The 20,955-nt window shown below is 42.2% G+C and overlaps 1 non-coding gene across 1 annotated transcript; it reads right to left on the reverse strand.

The window, feature by feature from the left end:
• Positions 1-20,535: 20,535 nt before the first annotated feature.
• On the reverse strand, positions 20,536-20,693 carry LOC131321543 (U12 minor spliceosomal RNA). The gene has a single exon (XR_009198575.1). It is a non-coding gene; the product is annotated as a U12 minor spliceosomal RNA (small nuclear RNA).
• Between the last annotated feature and the right edge of the window lie 262 nt (positions 20,694-20,955).

Raw genomic sequence — 20,955 nt, forward strand, 5'->3', positions numbered from 1 at the left:
GTCACTCCATCTGATAGCCCACTTACTTTTCCGTAGCCACCCTACCACCAAGAAAAACGGTAGATTATTCTTATCCCCTATCTCTAAGTATATGTAGAATACCTCTACTTACCTACTCTACGTATATTGTATGTTGTTTGTATATCGAAATGCATGGAAGTATTCGTATTTTGATCTTTAAGATTGATATGAGCATGTATTATGAATTGTTTGTATTACTTGCCTTGTTGTAAAGCATAAGTGATTTTCACTCCAAAGGCGTCCGTACATGTGGCGTTATATTTTAAGTTGTGGTTTGAGCATGATGATTAATACAGAGTTGGATGATCTTGCTAGTTTAGTTTCAAGGTTACAATGAATGATTTATGATTACGTATGTGAAAAGTCCTACCGCGGAGTCGTTGCATGAAAACGAGACACAGAAATCGAGAAAGTAGAAACATGGCACCTAGGGTGTGGTTAATGATGAGATGTGTTTTGAAAAAAGAAATATATTGAAACCACAAATGAGGTAGGACGTGATAGCCCATTGTGTGGTGTGTGTGTGTGTGTGTATGTGCCAATGGTGTAGGGAGGTATTCCCGAGCAGATACATTTAGTTACCGAACACGTGATGTTTGGGAACACGTGGTAAATACGACTGGACTTATCACCGGGCAGTATGAAGAACAGTGATATAGAACAATGACATGTGAAGTCCTTGGTCCATGCAATCTGTTCGGCTGAATAAAGGCCAATGACACGACAAGTCACTGGTGTAAACTATCTGTTCGGCAGATAAGAGACATTCTAATTACATTTGGACCAAGTTACATGTGAAGTCCTTGGTCCAGGTAGACTGTTCGGCCATGAGACAGCCAAACAAAGAAGGACCTCTAATCGAGAGTAGGAGCAGAGGGAATACTCTGAAAGATTCCAGAGTAGTCATGTCCCATAAAGGGATAAAGATCCCAAGAATATAGGATCTGAGAAAGATACCCAACGAGTATGGGATGTTCGGCTCTTAAAGGAAAAGAATCCTAAAAGGACTCTTTTCCATAAACTGATAAAGGAAACGAGACTCCTTGATATCCTGGGTTTCTTATACGAGTTAGGAATCCTATGGCAATAAGGATGCTTGGACAGCAAGCATCCATAAATCTATAAATATGAGGAAAACCTAGAGGTGAAAGGTACGCAATACATTGCATTATTATTGCTTCCCTACTGATAATTAGGGCTGAGTTTTCTAGTACGTGATACTAACAAAGGCATCGGAGGGCCTTTGCCACGAGAGGCAGAGGTGCACTCACCCCCTGTCTATTTTGCAGATTAGGGTTCAGACGTCGAGCTAGGGTTCCGGTGAAGAGGCACGAATAAGCCGTTGCAATCCAGTTGATCCGAAGCATCAATTGTTTTCATCCCCCTACAATTGGCGCCGTCTGGGGGAAACGAAAGAATTCCCTTTTGAAATACGACCATGGTGGAAGTAACTCCAGCAACACCGCATGAACCAAAAGATGTGTTAGATGAAGGAAGGGACAAATCACCACCTGGGGCTCCGAGAAAGCCCCAGGGTGGGCACAGGAGGGACACGAGTAAGGACCGCCCCTTACCGTGCATCATAACTCCAAAAATAGAGGAGATGGAGAGACGGCTTCGAGATCCACGAGAAGGAGTAAATCCCATCAAAGGGATGAATCGATCGCGCACTCCAGGAGTGTGCACCATAGCGACGACGTTCTTGATAGGAAGAGGCAAGAAGTCGAGGAGTATGCTCGTCTGATTAAAAAATGAGAGCATGAGATCAGAGAATTGAAAAGAATTAGGGAGCATCCGGAGGATTCTGGACTGTCTCGAAGAAATTCTAGAGGCAGTAGGTATGCTGTGGTACAATACAGAAAAGCTCCTTCACGAGGAAGAAGGAGCAGAAGCAAGAGCAGAAGTCCTGTTATAGGGCATCATGAGGCTTCTCCACGAAAAAGGGGAAGAAAAAGTAGAAGCCGAACACCAGAGAGAAGGACTTCTTCACGAAAAAGGAGGAGCAGAGACCGAAGTTCTACCCCCGAGGAAGAGGATACGAGAAAGCATCATCGAGACAGGTACGAGAGGCCTGATGCTGACTGGGTCAAGGCTTCGGCCCACAAGTCAAAGGAGCAAGAGGATGGGACAGTGACTGCACGAGAAGCAGCACGCAAGGCCCTGAGTAATATTGCAGCCTCCCCCTTTACAAAGAGGCTACAAGAAGCAAGGTTGCCGAGCAGAGTGAAGCACGGTGCATTCGTACTTTACGAGACAAATACGGATCCTGTAGCTCACATACAACATTATCAACAGGCCATGTTTATGCATGAGGGGGATGATTCCATCTTGTGCAAGATGTTTCCCTCCAGTCTTGGCAAGGTAGCTTTATCCTGGTTTCATAAGTTGGCCCCACGATCCATACGAGGATGGAGGCAGCTAGCAGAGGAATTTACTGCTCGGTTCTTAACGAGCAGAAAGGCCCCAAAGACTTTTGAGAGTCTTTCCACCATGAAGCAGGAGGAGAACGAGCAAATTAGAGATTATGCAAAGAAGTACTGGGAAACTTTCAACGAGATTGAAAGTTGCAGTGAGGAGTACGCGATTGCTACCTTCAAGACTGGTTTGCCTGTTCGGGGAGAGCTGCGCCGATCATTGAATAAACATCCAGTAGCCACTTTGGCTAAATTGATGGAACGAATAGAGCAACATGCCAGAATGGAGGATGACATACTCCGTGAGGATGGCAGGACAGTTGCCGAACAGCCAAAGGCATCTGCCAAAAAAGTGGATAAGCCAGAGCCCAAAACTTATAGAGAGAGAAGGGAATATGGGCAGGCTAAGAAAGAGCCATACAAGGACAAGCAAGCTCCTGACCCCAAGTCCTTCTTTTCTATCACTACGGTTTGGAAGGAGCCAATTTACAGGATTCTTTATCGAATAAAGAATCAGCCATATTTTAAATGGCCCCCAAGTCTAGGCGGAGACAAAGATGCAAAACGTACTACGAATCAGCACTGCAGTTATCACAAAGATTGGGGCCATATGACCGAGGACTGTGAGATATTCAAGAGGCACCTTGATGATTTGGTCTCTCAGGGCTATCTCAAGGAGTTTATCCAGCAGGACCCTAAAGAGAAAGGGAAGGCTATGGAGCTGGGTTACGAGCAAATCCCAAAAGGCGTGATCCATATGATACATGGGTTGGCTGCACCTTATACGAGGAGTGAGGTGAGGCTGTTGCAAAGACAGGTCAAACACGATCAGCACGTGATGCGATTGGGACACAAGAGAGGGCGAGAGACTGATGTATGCAATGAGAGCTTGGCATTCAGTGATGATGACTTGGGAGAGGTCCAAATACCCCATAACGATGCATTGGTCGTAACCCTCCGAGTTGGGGAATATGACATCGAAAGAATTCTAGTGGACTCGGGGAGTTGTACAGAGGTATTGTACTATGATGCATTCAAAAAGATGGGGCTGGCCCGATCAGACTTAGAACAGTCTACAACGCCTCTTATTGGGTTCGGTGCCGGAGCAGTCTGGCCCCTTGGGAAGGTGACGTTACCTGTTCGGGCCGGGTCAGTAGTGTTGAGAACGGACTTTTTGGTGGTCGATGTCCCATCTTCCTACAATGCGATTATAGGGAGGACGTGGTTGCACAAAATGAGAGCAGTCTCCTCGACTTATCACCAGATGGTGAAATTCCCAAGTTCAAATGGGATTGAAGTCCTTAAAGGAAACCAAAAGGTGGCACAGCAATGCTTGATTTCCATCATCAAAACAGCCCCAAAGGTCCACCATGTTCACACATTAGAAGTACCAGATCAACCAACCATCGAGGATGTTGGAAGAAGCCCGGCTGAAAAAGTGGTTGAGGGCCTGGAGAAGATTCAGATCAACGAGATTGATCCTGAAAGATATTTTTTAATTGGGGAATCACTGCCAGCAGATGAAAAGGCCGAATCGGTGAAGTTCCTAAAAGACTATATGGATGTTTTTGCATGGGTCCCTGAGGAAATGCCTGGGGTGGATGCAGATGTGATCTGTCACCATTTAAACATTGATCCTCTGCACAAACCGATCATTCAGAAGAAACGAAGGGCAGCCGTGCAGCATGTAGATGCTGTGATTGAAGAGGTCGATCGTTTGTTGGAAGCCAAGGCAATACGTGAGGTCTATTACCCAGAGTGGTTATCCAACACTGTTGTGGTAAAGAAGAAGAATGGTAAGTGGCGTGTCTGCGTGCACTTCACAGACCTGAACAAAGCGTGTCCTAAGGACAGTTTTCCTTTACCCAGGATTGACCAACTGGTTGATGCAACCTCTGGTTACGAGCGAATGAGTTTTCTCGATGCATATCGAGGATATCATCAGATTGCTATGTTTGAACCTGATCAAGAGAAGACTTCGTTCATCACACCACGAGGGTTATACTGTTACAGTGTCATGCCGTTTGGGCTGAGGAATGCTGGGGCTACATACCAAAGACTTGCAACCATCATGTTCAAAAAACTCATTGGGAAAACTTTGGAGGTTTAAATAGACGATATGGTGGTAAAAAGTCGAGAAAAAGGAGGGCATATTACTGATTTAAAAGAAGTCTTTGAAATTTTGAGGAAATACAAGTTGAAGCTCAACGCCTCGAAGTGTGCGTTTGGAGTTGGTTCAGGAAAGTTCCTGGGCCATTTGGTAACTATGAGGCGGATAGAGGCAAATCCCGAGCAGATCGATGCTTTGTAGAGATTACAGAGTCCCAAAACTACCAAGGAAGTCCAAAGGCTGACTGGGATGGCAGCAGCACTAAACAGATTCATCAGCAGGTCAAGTGACAAATGCAGACCCTTTTTTCAGCTACTGAAAAAGAGGGAGGGATTTGAATGGGGAGCAGAATGTGAGCAAGCTTTCCAGGACCTGAAGAAGTACCTGGCCGAGCCCCCACTGTTGTCAACTCCACGGCCAGGTGAGTCTTTAATTCTGTACTTAGCTGTTTCCGAGCACGCAGTAAGTGCAGTCATGTTGAGGGATTTGGGGATCGAGCAAATCCCAATTTATTATGTTAGCAAGACATTGTTGGATGCAGAGACGAGATATCTGCCTTTAGAAAAACTTGTCCTGGCACTTAGGACAGCAACCAGGAAATTGCCACACTACTTCCAAAGCCATAAGGTTGTGGTTTATACTGAGTATCCATTAAAATCACTGCTTCGAAAGGCAAATTTCTCGGGAAGGATCTCGACGTGGTCCGTGGAGTTAAGTCAGTATGATCTCGAGTATCAGCCACGCACAGCAATTAAAGGCCAGGTGTTGGCTGATTTTGTGGCAGAGTTTTCCCCCACTGTTGCTCCCTTGCCTCCTACGAGAAAGGAACAGGCAGCTAAGACATCATCCTCGAAGGATCAACCCGTAGCCGAACAAGATCCCAAAGAATGGAAGTTATTCGTTGATGGATCAGCGTGTAATACTGGTTCTGGAATTGGAGTTGTCCTCTTTCCTCCTCAAGGAGTTCTGATTGAACTCTCTATTCGGCTTGGATTCAGTGCATCGAATAATGTGGCTGAATATGAAGCACTCTTGGCAGGATTGAGAAGTGCGAAGACCCTTAAAGCAGAACGGGTCAGGGTGTATTGTGATTCCCAGCTTGTTGTGAATCAACTGTCCGGCGAGTACGAGACTCGGAATGAAAAGATGGCAGCCTACGTGCAGGCAGCAAAAGACTTGCTTGATACCTTCGAGAGGGTATATATTGAGCAAATAAGTTCTGGACAGAATGCTCATGCAGATTCTTTAGCTTGGTTGGCTGCAGCAGTACAAACAGAGTTCAAAAGAAGGGTGGCAGTAGAATACCTAAATGAGCCGAGCATTGGGAGGAGTGTAGACTTGGTCTTGGACGTGAACCAAGGACCAAGTTGGATGGACCCAATAATGGAGTTCTTACGAGACGAGATACTCCCTTCTGATAAAAAGGAGGCCCATAAGATAAGAGTCAAATCTGCTACGTTTTGGCTGTCCCTAGAGGGTAAGTTGTATAGAAAATCCTTTACAGGTCCCTATTTGCTATGCGTACATCCTAAGATGGTACAGAAGTTCCTTCATGAGATCCACGAGGGAACATGTGGGAGCCATGCTGGAGGGAGATCCATTGCCCACCGAGCAATTACTCAAGGCTACTGGTGGCCACACATGCAAGAAAATGCAAAGGTTTATGTAAAGATTTGTGAGAAGTGCCAAAAATTCTCACCAATGATTCGAACACCTGCCGAGGATCTGGTGCCTTTGACGAGTCCCTGGCCTTTTGCCCAATGGGGAATGGATATCGTGGGCCCGTTGCATAAAGCAACTGGGAATCGAAAATTCCTGCTTGTAGCAACTGATTATTTTACAAAATGGATTGAGGCAGAACCATTGGCCAAAATCACTGAACCTATGATAGAAAGGTTCGTGTGGAAAAGCATCATCACTCGCTTTGGGGTCCCTTATTCATTGATTACAGACAATGGATCCCAATTTCAGAAGAAATTCAAGGCTTTTTGTGCCCAGTACGGAATACGAAATTATTACTCCACTCCGGCCTACCCTCAGAGTAATGGGCAAGCAGAGGCATCCAACAAAACTATCCTAGATGGGATAAAGAAGAGGCTGGACAAAGCAAAGGGAAAATGGCCTGATGAGTTACCATTACTTTTGTGGGCTCACCGAACAACACCTAGGAGGTCTACGGGAGAGACCCCCTATTCGTTGGCATATGGAACAGAGGCTGTCATACCTCTAGAAGTGGGTCTGCCGACCAACAGGACAGCTTTGGTTGAAAGTGGAGGCAATGACAGGGCCCTTGAAATCGAGCTTGATCTTGCCGAGGAGAAGAGAGAAAAGGCCTTGGTACATCTTGCTTCTTACCAAGAACAGCTGATGAAAAGCTACAACAAACATGTTCATCCTAGAGAATTTGGTGTTGGGGACCTTGTGCTACGAAAAGTGCTCGGCAACACCAGGTGGCAAATGAAGGCAAGCTGGGGGCCAACTGGGAAGGCCCGTATAGAGTAACTGAGATATTGGGCATAGGAGCATATAGATTGGCAGATCTGGATGGTGATCCAATTCCGTGGCCTTGGAATGTTCATAATTTACGAAAGTTCTTTGTTTAGAAGTATCAAAATCTGTTTTGAATTTACACTACGTGATTGTGTGGGAATTACGAATATAATTCCTTTGTTCTAGTTTTGATTATTTTTGCAAAGGGTACGAGTAACGCCCTCTTGCGTTTTACAGATTATGAATAAAATCACTTCTTTCGAATAACTATTGTGGTATTTAAATACGAACTACGAGTTTGGTTCTCCTTATTCGTATTGGGGAGCAGGGTATACCTTTTGAGTATGTGAAACTTAAAAGTCCTTTTGAGTATGTGAAACTTCCAAGGTTTTATACATTTTTAAGTACGTGACACTTAACGAATACAAGTACGAAACACTTGTATAGAATTTCAAGTATGAGAAACTTGGGTATACATTTGAACGCAAGTATGAAAACACTTGTATGTATTTTCTTAAGTACGTGATACTTAGCAAGTATGAAAATACTTGTATGTTTTCTTTTAAAAATACAAGTACAAAATACTTGTATGGACGTTCAAAGTACGAGATACTTATATGGTATTTTAAGTACGTGATACTTGAGATACTATATTGGCTTGACTTAAATGTAAGCCACATTTAGTTTAAGTACGTGAAACTTATGTGAAACTTGGGGAAAACCTTTATGATCAAGTGTTTGTATGACAACACTTGAAAGACTTTTAAAACATAAGTATACTTGTAAAATTTTCAAGTATGAAACACTTGTAAGATTTTACAAACTTGAAGTACGAGAAACTTAAACACAAGTACGAAACACTTGTGTGATGTACTAAATACGTGATACTTAGGCGTTTTTATGTGAGTACGTGATACTTAACAAGTATGAAACACTTGTATGGATTTTTAAAGTATGAGATAACTTAAACAAGTAGTTCTAAGTACGTGATACTTATAGGTTTTTGTGTAAGTACGTGAAACTTAACGACTGCAAGTACAAGACTTTTATAAAAATTTATTGGCATGGCTTGAAAACATAACGAGTATATGTTAGCCACATTTATTCAAGTACGAGAAACTTAAAAACGTTAAGTACGTGAACTATCTGTTCTTAAGTATCAGCAAACGAATGATGGTCAACAGTACGAAATACTTAGACTACATTGCATCTGAACAGATGCAGCAAACATGAGACGCCGAGCAAAACATAAGGTTATGCCACGAAGGGCCGAATACCTGTGTTAAACAAAGTATTTGATTGTACTGATGCCTCACAGGGCCAAAATATGCTTATGGTCACGCAGGACCGGCAACAGTTTATATACTTACAGCTTAGTCTACATTCTGGACCTCTGGAGTGTTGGTATTGATCTCAGTATCAGCACCATCTTCAACTATATTCTCTTCCAAGTTTATGGGCTCAAGGGTCGAAGCCCGAGCAGGAGATTGAGCAGGGTGCACGCCTGTGGGTGTGTCTTCTTCAGCATTAGCAAATTCCTCAATTTGCTGTTCGAAGTCATCCTCCGGATGTTCTGCTGGTTCCTGAATGTTCTGACAAAGGGTGCTCGGCAGATCATTCTCAACCCAGAGGGGTGAATCCTCCGTAACCCCTACCTTGGTCAGACATGCCTCCCAGCATGCAATCCAGATCTGGTCCTGAATAGCTGGCATCTGTTCGACGTAGATAGATGTTGTGGTGTCAAAACCCTTCTGGTACCCTTCTTCATAGGAGGCTTTTTTAGTGTTATTGATCTCCAACAGTGCCTGATTGAGGCCCTCCTCAGCAGCTCCAAGCTTGTCTTTGGCCTCGACGAAGTCTGCTTTGGCTTTGTCTCTTTCCTTTTCAAGTCTAGTGATCGTACGAAGCAGTTTGGTATTGTTGTTCAGCAATGTGATCCTCTCATTATCAGCATCTTCAAACTTTTGGCCCAATGTGACCATCTTTTGAATGAACTGACAAAACACCGAATAGTAGGTAATGAGAATATCCGTGGTATACGAAATATGCACAAAGACTTATGTGGAAAAAATTAAGTCACATTACCTTAATACCACTGACAAGTCCAGTGGCGACAAGCCGATCAGGAGTAGCTTCAGACTCCTTCTGCATATCTACAGGGAGCAGTAGACCTTGGGCAAGGGCGAGTGCTGTCTCCGAAGAGCTGGCACTATCCCCAATGTGAACAGGCCGATCACCCCTAATGAGATTAGGGGTCCAGCTTTCGGGAAGCACTGGAGTACTCGAAGAAGGGGGTTGTTGGACTACAGTGTAGTTTGGTTGAAAGGTTCTCCAGTTTCTTCGCTCCTGGGACGTTTGTCCCGATGAGCATCGGTAGCCTCAACTGGACTATCTTCCCGAGGAGAAGATGATGATCTTGCAGATCCCCCCCTATTGCGACGTGAACGCGGGGGAGGGGCGCCAGTTGATGCTACCCTATTGGTAGCACCTCGTCCCCGTGAGGAGACAGTGAGTAAAGAACTGAGGTTAATGGGTTGGTGTGTCAACGTACCTAAGGTTGGAGGTGATCGAGAATATCCGGATGAGGACGACTGACTGGTAATTTGGTGAGGAATGGGTTGTTGTTCGGCAATGAGTTGCCTGCGGCTTGATCTCCTGAGTACCACACGTGTTTGAGGTATACCGTCAGGAATAACAATATCGCCTGACTGACCGGCAAGAGTGACACCAGCTTGAAGCCTTGAACTGTGTGGTTGGGGAGCAGTGGATGTAGACGCGGCACTAGTGCTGGGGTGGGCGAGTCTTCTGTCAATGACCCCTCTGTACGAAGGATCGTATCCCAGCAGTATATCAGCGTCTCGACCCCGACCAGCTGTTCGGGTACCAGGTTCGCCTTTATATTTAAGGATTTTGTTGATGTCCTCTGTTCGGACGTAACTAGGATCTTGTCTTGGACATTTGTTGACGTTTTCAGCTGCACAATTGGAGTTATTAAATCAAAAATTAGACACAATAGAAAGCTATGATAAAGCAGCAAACAAACAAATAGCAAAGATGAAAAATAAGAAGCATACATGGGTATCCCCATATATGGGGGCAGTGGAGACCCACCACCTGACCATCCTCTCCTAGTGGCTCAAAGGCTCCAGTGACGTAAAGGAAATCGATTTCATGATCCCGAGCAGAGTCTGGCAGGTTTAGCACGAGACGCTTGTCTGCCCTTCTAACTTTGAAGTAATAGGTGTTGTATTCAGGGTTTAGTACACTGTTGTATCACCACTGAATATCCCAAATTCCTAACTGGGTCCCCAGAATCCTATTCAAAGCTATTACACCCATTATCAACCTAAAGACGTTTGTTGATATTTGCATGGGGGTAAGACGATACCAGTTTAGGATCTGGCGAAGTAATGGGTGAAGGGGAAATCGAACTCCGCCTTCGACGATAGCAACAATGGGGATACACATTCGATCCCAGGAACCTCCGTCTCTATCTGCGCCTAGGGGGGCGAGTTCGAGACCAACGTTCTCTGGAACGTTATATTCCCTCCTAAATGCCACCATGGCAGTAGGGGTTTCACATAATTTCCTAAATTTACTGGGTCTCAAGGGATTCTCACCATCGTCAGCCATGGGTATACTCAGGAAAGAAGAAAGACTGAAAAAGGGTGCAACTGAAACCCTAGAAAACGACTCACGAAATCGAGAATAGAGATCTCAGATAAGAACCTAAACAGAAGAAATGAAGTAAGAACGAGGATCTTACAAGAATATGGTGACGATTCCCTGGAATGCAATCGAGTTTTGTAGACGACGGCAATGGCAAAAAGCTTAGAGAGAGAAGGAGTTTTGGAGTTTTGGGTGGGGAAATCCAAAATGAGCCCTTTCTGGGGTTTAGGTAACAGGGACGGAGACGAAACGTTTCGTCTCACACCGTTACCTGTAAAGTAACGGAAAGCAGAGTTCGTTCTGACGCCGTTTCATAGAACGTCAGTTCGAAATTAATGATAGGCATACGATACGTGCCACGTGGAGTCATTACCCCGAAATGGTATAATGACAGAGGCGCCAAAAGGCATCAATGAGATATTGAAATTATGACTGCACGGGATCAAAAGAGTTTGGTCTAGATAGAATTCTGTTTCTAAGCATCATATATTGCCCCCGAACAGTGGTAAATACATGAAGCTGGGGAGCAATTGTAGGGAGGTATTCCCGAGCAGATACATTTAGTTACCGAACACGTGATGTTTGGGAACACGTGGTAAATACGACTGGACTTATCACCGGGCAGTATGAAGAACAGCGATATGGAACAATGACATGTGAAGTCCTTGGTCCATGCAATCTGTTCGGCTGAATAAAGGCCAATGACACGACAAGTCACTGGTGTAAACTATCTGTTCGGCAGATAAGAGACATTCTAATTACATTTGGACCAAGTTACATGTGAAGTCCTTGGTCCAGGTAGACTGTTCGGCCATGAGACAGCCGAACAAAGAAGGAGCTCTAATCGAGAGTAGGAGCAGAGGGAATACTCTGAAAGATTCCAGAGTAGTCATGTCCCATAAAGGGATAAAGATCCCAAGAATATAGGATCTGAGAAAGATACCCAACGAGTATGGGATGTTCGGCTCTTAAAGGAAAAGAATCCTAAAAGGACTCTTTTCCATAAACTGATAAAGGAAACGAGACTCCTTGATATCCTGGGTTTCCTATACGAGTTAGGAATCCTATGGCAATAAGGATGCTTGGACAGCAAGCATCCATAAATCTATAAATATGAGGAAAACCTAGAGGTGAAAGGTACGCAATACATTGCATTATTATTGCTTCCCTACTGATAATTAGGGCTGAGTTTTCTAGTACGTGATACTAATAAAGGCATCGGAGGGCCTTTGCCACGAGAGGCAGAGGTGCACTCACCCCCTGTCTATTTTGCAGATTAGGGTTCAGACGTCGAGCTAGGGTTCCGGTGAAGAGGCACGAATAAGCCATTGCAATCCAGTTGATCCGAAGCATCAATTGTTTTCATCCCCCTACAAATGGGAACCCGGAGCGGCGGAACCATTGTGCGGATACCCGAAAACCCGGAGCGGCAAAACCAAGGTAGAGTGTGTGGCTTGGTTACCGCGGAGAGGTGTCAATGCCAATTGTGTGCCAATGGGAACCGGAGCGGCGAAACCATTGTGCGGATACTCGGGAACCCGGAGCGGCGGAACCGAGGTAGGGTGTGTCTTGGTTACCACGGAGAGGTGCCAATGCCAATTGTGTGCCAATGGGAACCCGAAGCGGCGGAACTATTGTGCGGATACTCAGGAACCCGGAGCAGCGGAATCGAGGTTGGGTGCGTAAAAACGATTTTGGAAATGTTGATTTGGAAAATGAAAAGGTGAAACCAGTGACACGGTTTACGAGATATCGCGTAGGAGAAACTCAAAAATCACAGACACCAACATTAGTTGAATAGTGAATGTGGATGTGTCATTGTTAATTGTTTTGTTAAATACGCATGTGCTATGTGGATCTCACTGATTCTATGCCCTATTATGTGTAAGTTATGGGTTAATGGGTATGGGATTGTTCTACTGAGTTTTCGTAGCTCATGGTGTTACCTTTGGTGACCTTGACATATTATACTGGTGGCGACGCTGGTATAATGTGTCAGACTTTGTAGATGAACAGGGAGAACTTTACACCTTGGAGACTTTCGGAGCCGAGGAGCTGGCTAGGATGGAGGAGCAGGCAAAGCAGTAGATAGAAACCCTAGTTTCCCCTCCTTTTGTTGAATAAAAGTACTCTTGTGAGAATTATGATGTAATATTGAGCTAGACTCTATTTATATTTTCAATGAAAATGTCTACTTAACGTTCCCAAAATTCGGGGCATCACATTTGGCTGCTAGGGTTTGTGCGTTCGATCAAACGAAAACAGAACATTTCAAAATTTTGGATTGAAACGATCTGGCGGCCGCTAGAAGGATCTAGCGACCAAGGAACGCATCTCACGGGCGAGGAATCGATCTCTCTGGGAGAATTTCAAACACCATATTCCACAGGTGAAAGAAAGAAGTGAGGGCCGTGAGAACGATCTAGCGGCCAGCAAATCAATTATCTTGAAAACTGTATTTCTGCCTAGAAAGGCTATTTGGCTCTGAATTGGGTCCTCTAAATGGCTAAAAGTACTCATCAAAATCCTCAGGTTTACGAGAAGTCAATTATCAATCATTGTATCCTATTCATCATCGAGATGGTCCCCAAGGTGGGACTTAAAATAATCGTTAGGCCAAATTTGGATGTCTACAATTAATGAGATAGAATCCCAATGTTTGCAAATGCCTCTTAAAATGTGGCTCACTTTATTAATCGATACTTAAAGAAAACTACACAAGCAAACAATCGAAAAAGTCTCAGTCAGGATTGGTCGGATACGAGGATCCTATTCAATAACCATTCCGTTCTTCAGCAGCGTGAAGTTCACTGTTTTGACAAACTTTTATGGGATTGTTCTCAAGTGCATTAAACTTTAAGTAGAGACTAATGCAGAAAATCGCCAGTAGAGTCGCCACTATGGGCACATGCCCCGAAAATTGTACCCAATAAGTGAGTGCGCCCCTTTTTAGAACATGGCGAAACGTTTAATTCAGAGTCGCCACTTGGGTTTGAAGGTCTGTCGCCCAAGGAACTGAACGTGAAATGCTGCTCCACGTTGTTTGATTTGAAAAAGGCTTGTTGTAACAACCCTGATTTTTAGTAAGTAAAAATTTCGTTAAAAATTTGAATTTTATTTTAATACTTGGATTCGCTTCCAAAAATTTCTTTTGTATTTCTAAAAATCTGTCATAATTAGAATTTTAGTCTTTTAAAATTATATTGGCTAGAGATTTTACTTGGCAAGTATAGTTAGATTCTAACCAATTAGTTAGAAGGACCTAACTACCAATTCATCTAGTTACTTTTTTCTAACCCTAGATGAGCCTTTTGAACCTTCTTGAACCTTATGAGCCTTCTAAACCCTAGTGAAACCCTTTGGACCTTTAACCTTTACCCATTGGACCATAAAAGTTAAGGAAACTTTTATCCATTGGACAATAGATCTTTCCTCCAAGATCTTTTGCTAGATTTATTAAAGTACATAGATATAATTATATATAGATATATATATAACCACATGCATAAAAAGACATGTAGTCTTTCAAAGTCTTATTAAAGTATTGCCTTATTCTTTTATCCATTGGTCAATAACCGCTAGGGAGTTTGTTATCTATTGGGTAATAGAGTCAATCTTCCATCAAGTACTAGGATTTTCTAAATTATTATTTCCTAGATTTTCCATGGGATAGTGTGTGTGTGCGTGTGTGTGTGTGTGTGTGTGTATATATATATATGTACTTTATAATATATTGCCCTAAGATTTCCTATAAAGTACATAATCTAATTTTATAATGGAACATGTGCCTAAATGGAATATTTTAATGGAGAATTTTGATCTTATAATTTTATATTGGATATTGAAAATCTTTTTAGATCTCATAGTACTATTATATATATACTACAAGTGCGTATATATATATATAGAAACATATTTAATATTTTAATAAGAAACATGTGCTAATTTAGATTATTTTAATAAGGGATTTTGACCTTATAATTTTTTATTGGATACTTGGGATCTACATAGATTGCATGGTACATACTAATATATATATTTGTGTACTTGGACTTATTTATATATATATATATATATGTATACTTAATTTATTCCAAAGTACACATGTGTTTAATTGAATAGTTTAATAGAAAAAATCTTTACCCATTGAACAATAATTGCTAGGGAAAATTTTATCCCTTGGGTAATAGCCAAGACTTTTGCTATAAATAGCACCCTTGTCCAAGCATTCAACTCACACCTTCGCCTAGCAACTTCTCTCTCTAGAAAAAGATTAGTGTTCTTACTTTGTTTTTCTTGTTCTTGAGCATTCTTGAAGTTCTTCCTAAGTTCTTCAAGAAACTCATCCTAAAACCCCTTTTCGATCCAAAAAGTTCAAATAGTTTAGTCAAGATCAAGTTTCGAGTGAAACCTTTCTCTTTCGAAACTTCCGGAAGCATACCGTAGGAAGTTACTCCGCCCGACGTACTCATTTTTTTCCGTAGTCGCCACTACCACCAAGAAGAAAGGTAGGAACCCTAGTCCACTTACTCTACGTATAGTATAGAATCGTATGTTGAAAAGTAGAAATGTCCATAAGTTCAAAGTATAATTTTCTTAATCATTTCGTTAAAGTAGATAAGGTTATGACGTTTGAAATGCATGATAGTTAACAAACTTATTTTCACTAAATGGAAGTTTGAGCATGTTGGAATAATCAACTTTTATTTCAATAAACATATGTTGTTTAGAACTTCCCACAAAAGAAGAAAGAACGGTTTTCGAAAGATAGAAAGTATCGCTTGTTTATAAGTATTCGTATTTTGATCTTTAAGACGATTATGAGCATGCATGCATGAATTGCTTGTATTACTAGTGGTATAATGTTGAGTTGGATGATCTTGTTAGTTTAAAGATTTCAATGAATGATTTATGATTACTTTTGTGAAAAGTCCTACCGCGGAGTCAATGCATGAAACGAGACACGGAAATCAAGAAAGTAGAAACATGACACCTAGGGTGTGGTTAACGAAAAGGTGTGTTTTGACTTGGATAAAATATTTTTGAAACTACACAATGGCCGGACGTAGTAGCCATTGTGTGGGTGTGTTTTTCGAAAACCCAATGGGAACCTGGAGCGGCGGAACCATTGTGGGATACTCGGGAACTCGGAGCGGCGGAACCGAGGGTTTTGAATTATGGATTGGTTATCCGTGGAGAGGAGCCAATGCCAAATTCAATGATTTTGTGTGCCAATGGGAACCCGGAGCAGCGGAACCATTGTGAAGGTGTGTGCGTTCCCATGGGAACCCGGAGCGGCGGAACCGAGGTATGGCTTGGTTATCCGTGGAGAGGAACCAATGCAAAATTTTGTGTGCCAATGGGAACCCGGAGCGGCGGAACCGAGATTGGGTGTGTAAAAACGATTTTGAAAATGTGATATGGTTATGGAAATGTTGATAAAATGTTGACACGGTCCACGACGAGTCGCGTAGGAGAAACTCAGAAAACCATGGACACAAACGATAGTTGATTAGCGAATGTGGATGTGTCATTGTGAACTGTTTTGTTAAATATGCATGTATTATGTGAAAATCGTTAGTATTATGATCTACTGCTTGTAAGTTAAGGGTTAGTAGGTATGGGTTATTCTATTGAGCTTTTGTAGCTCATGGTGTTATCTTTGGTAACCCTGACATATTATATCGGTGGCAACGCTGGTATAATGTGTCAGACTTTGTAGATGAACAGGGTGAGCTGTACACCTTGGAGGCTTTTGGAGCCGAAGAGCTGGCTAAGATGGAAGAACAAGTGGAGCTGTAGTTAAAAACCTTAGTTTCCCTTCCCGTGTGTAATGAAAAGTACTCTTACAGAGGTTGTGATGTAATAAAGAGCCAGACTCTATTTTGAAGTTGAAATAAAATTGTTTATTTAACGCACCCAAAATTTGGGGCGTTACACTTGTAGACTAGTTCATCATCATCTTGATATCTTAGGTTCGGAAGCCAGGTTATGAGAGGAGAAGGTTTTAAGGCACCCCTCTCGCCCAATCCGGAGATCGGTCTCTACTTGGGCATTCGTAAAACGTTTGTGATTCTATTTCATTAATCATTTTTTTACCAATTAGGGCAAGGAATAGTTTAAAGGGATTAAAACTGTAACAGATTTGCAGGATGTGATAGATGGCATGCTCTCTAATTGAAACATTAGAATAGGATGAAAGCAGACTCATGTCGGAGTTTAAACAAACTGGAAGGCAACTGTTTTGGAGTGTCGTGCATAAGAAGAAACCAGCATGCACTGATCAAGTCATAGTATGCAGGTCAGACCTGCGCGCACTACTCCTAAACCTGCACGCGCTAGTAGGTTTAAACCCACAGATCTTACTTTCAACCCTCTGGGAGTGTACACCCATGACAAACCACGCAATTTATTGGCAGTTAATATACAGTTACAGACAGTTTAATAGTCATGGAAGCCTCCAAAAGAATAGTACACCCCATAAACAGTGTGGGGATATAAACAATGGCCAAAGCCAAGTTACCCATGCAAAGGCCAGCCATTGGTCAAAGATGGACCTGCGCACGTGGGTCAACCACTGTCACACGCAGGTTTGAGCCATCAAACCAGTGCTTGGTTCTTCACGTTCTGAATTCTGAGGCATATCTAGAAAGACCCAGAGGTATTCCATTGTAGTAGATGCGAGTTATTGAAAGACAACTAGCAGTTTTATCATAGAAAAGCAGTAAACGGGTTCTTAGCATGCTTGCAGTGGTGTATATATGAACAATAAATACAAAATACAGGATTCCAATTCCCGCGCCAGATCTACACTCGCAGCCACAGAGTGACTCGCACATGCTATGGACCGGCACTAACCGGTCCCCTGCAAACATGGTTTTGAAACCTTGCTAGCTTTAGGGTCAGGACTTGGTATTGATTACCAGCATTGGCCCTGCCAACCCCCCTCAGGGATCAAAATAGGAAAATAGTAGGTGTTCTACCTTTGGTTTTTGGTTTTGAAAAAGTGATTGAGCTTGAGTTTGAGGCTTGAAAAGTCATGTTTGATGGATGATTGAGTTGGTGGTTGAATGAACAAGTAAAAAGCAGGATGAGAATGGCTTTGATCTTTCTTTGCTATGACTTTTTTTGAAACAAGAAGATGAACAAAGTTTTGTAACCAAAGCTTGTAATTTTTGTAACCCTTTGGAAGAACAATGGAGGGGTGTATATATAGAAGGAGAGAGGAGAGAGGAAGCTACACCAGCCATGTAATGGCTGACTTGCTTGCCACCAAAGTCTTCTCGCTCATAAAGGAGATGGGAAAGGTTGATGGGAGAAGATGTGTGGGATGTGGACATGTCTGGTCCGAAGACCACTTTTTCAATGGAATGGAAGCTTCTACTATACTGTAAACCTCTGAAAACGACTGCAGACTGAATAAAGCAATTTTGACTAGACTCTGACCAGCGCACGCAAGTTTGGAACCTGCGCGCACTGGTCAATCAGAAGGGTTGACCGGCGCGCGCAAGTTGTGGACTTGCGTGCACGAGTCAAAGCTTATCTGCCCTGGTCAATGGTCCAACCTGACAGTTTGACCAACAGCTGGCACTTTGACTTGCGCGCCCTGGGTTTGAACCAACGTACAACAGTAGGGTTCTGGTTAGGTTTGGATAGGATTAAAAGGGTGTCAATCACTCAAAGCTCAACCACTCGACATTCTTGGGGTGTTCTTGATCCATTTCATCATAGGGGAATCAAAAACCGAAAGTAAATTAATCTGAAAACCCATATTGGGATGTCTACAGAACCATAATGTCTGAATCATAAAGAAGAACGTCGACCTCAGTATGAGTTAGCCAAACCATAATGTCCGAACCAAAGAGAGGGTCAATCCTTAAAATGAGTTGGTCGTTCAGATCTACTTGTCCGAATGCCGTTTGTGCCAAACCGAGCCTGACCAAATCTAGCAATCCGGTCAGTGCCTCGATGGATCAGACAAGGCTAGGGGTTTAACTAGGCTTCAGCCGAACATAGTGACAGTGGCCAAACTAGCATATTTGGCCCTTTACAGTGTGTGTGTTTATATAGTTGTACACTTTTATAGTTATTATAATATATATAAAAATATAACAAAATTGTTTTAGTTTTTAGTGGGAGCACGTGCCCCCACATAAATCCGTTATTGTCTCTGAAGTCGTTCAATCCACGTGACCCTATACGATGCATGTAAAACCCACACACATCAGATGCATATGAACACATATGTACCTTAATTTTTGTTTGAACATCTATGTCCAAAGCGTTTTGCTTTAAATAAATAAATAAACATTGCAATTGACACTTGATAGCGGGGGCGGCTCCAGGATTTCAATTCACCAGTGGCAAAATCGTATTGAAATTTTTTGTATTAACATGATTTATTTTATATTTTTGAGCTGTAATATTAATTTATTCACAAATTTATGTAAATGTTTAATTACTTTGGCTACACACGAATGATCCAGTGTCGACAATAGTAAAGAAATATCAAATTATACTTAAAAAATCTAGTGCATTTTCTAAATGCAGAGGGTTCACTTGAATCCCCTCATCTACCACTGAAGCCGCCCTTGCTTGATAACCTCAAATTGTCACAAAAATAGAGTAATATGTACATAGCATAAGACAAACAAACAAAAAACATGCATTCTGCGCCATGATCAATTTGGAACTTATGAGTTTACTCTCTAGTTCTATAAGAATCTTAGATGCGAAACTTTTCACGGCATTCATAGATTCAAAACTAGTATCACTTCAGCGCAGATCAAGTTGGAACTTATGAGTTTACTCCCTGGTACTATAGCAAACTTTCCACGGCATTCATAGATTAAAAACTACTATCTCTTCTTGTGAAACTTTATGTGCTATCAATTTGTGTAATGAGTCTTGTTCATAATGTGCAATCAATTCTTATGAAGCTTTATAGATCATCAATTCAAAACACCATGTCCTATAATTTTTGTGATGGGTCTAAGTCCAGTTCGGCTTTCTATGCTATCAATTCAAAACACAATTTTTGTGATGGCTCCAATTCAGCTTTGTGTCCTATCGATCCCAGTTGATGGGTCCTTATGCAGGGGTGGCTCCATTAGTATATTTTAGGGGTTTGCTTGAACCCTATGGGTTAAAAAATACTCTGAAATATCATATATTTTTGCATGTAAATTGACTTTCTTTATATTATCTGTGGTGGGTCATTCATACAAATCTAGAGTGAACCAAAATCCACTTAAATTTTTAAGTAAATTATATAGCTCAATGAAAGAAAATAAATTAAGCTAGATAAGTTTTTGACGAATAATAGATGTGTTTATTTTCTATATAGCATAATGTTTCGTATGGAAAAAAAAATCTGGAGCCGGCCGAGCAATTTTTGTTATGGGTATAAGCTATTTTTGTGATGGGTCTAGTTGATAAGGTCCATGTAGAAACACACACACACACACCCCCAATCTGGCGAAAACTAGTAGACTTGAACCCAAAAATTAAACTAGAGATTCATGAATTTCGAGATCCCCACAATCATTAGTCAAAGCGCAAATTGAGCAATCCAAACACGTCATACGAGAGAGAGTTTTGAGAGTGATTTAGGGCACAATCATTAGTCAAAGCGCAAATTAAGCAATCCAAACACGTCATACATAAAACGTGGAGAGAGAGTTTTGAGAGTGATTTAGGGGAAGTGGTGGAGAGAGAGAGAGAGAAAAACGTCATACATAAAACGTGGAGAGAGAGAGTTTTAAGAGTGATTTAGGAGAAGTGGTGGAGGGAGAGAGAGTTTTGAGAGTTAATTTGGGAGGAGTGGTGGTTTGGGAGGCCCGCACGAACGAGTTCTGCAAAGTAAGCAGCGTCTACGCTCAGCAAGCCTATAACCCCTCCATAAATTCGTGAGGAACAAATATTATGTCATGCGCGGCGGGCAGCTCCCGCCGCTCACTTTGTTTTCCTTACTCATTAGTTTAAGGCAAGTTTCAATTGATAACAGCTCATTATTTATATGGCCTTCCAATGATGGAGCTTTCCTCTAGAACCGATGTGGAACAAGAAGTGGACGTGTCTTTACTTTTGCTTCTGCCCAGTTTGCTTACTCTCCGGCCTCTACTGTTTACAACTAAAAAAGTAGGGTATTATTATTACCAAAGGTACTCCGTCCAACCAACTGATTTTGTGCGTGTCATGGATATTATTGATGCTACCTGATGCTGCTGCTGCTGCTGTTTGTTTGGTGCT

This window comes from Rhododendron vialii, chromosome 3a (genome assembly GCF_030253575.1).
Source record: "Rhododendron vialii isolate Sample 1 chromosome 3a, ASM3025357v1".
NCBI lineage: Eukaryota > Viridiplantae > Streptophyta > Magnoliopsida > Ericales > Ericaceae > Rhododendron > Rhododendron vialii.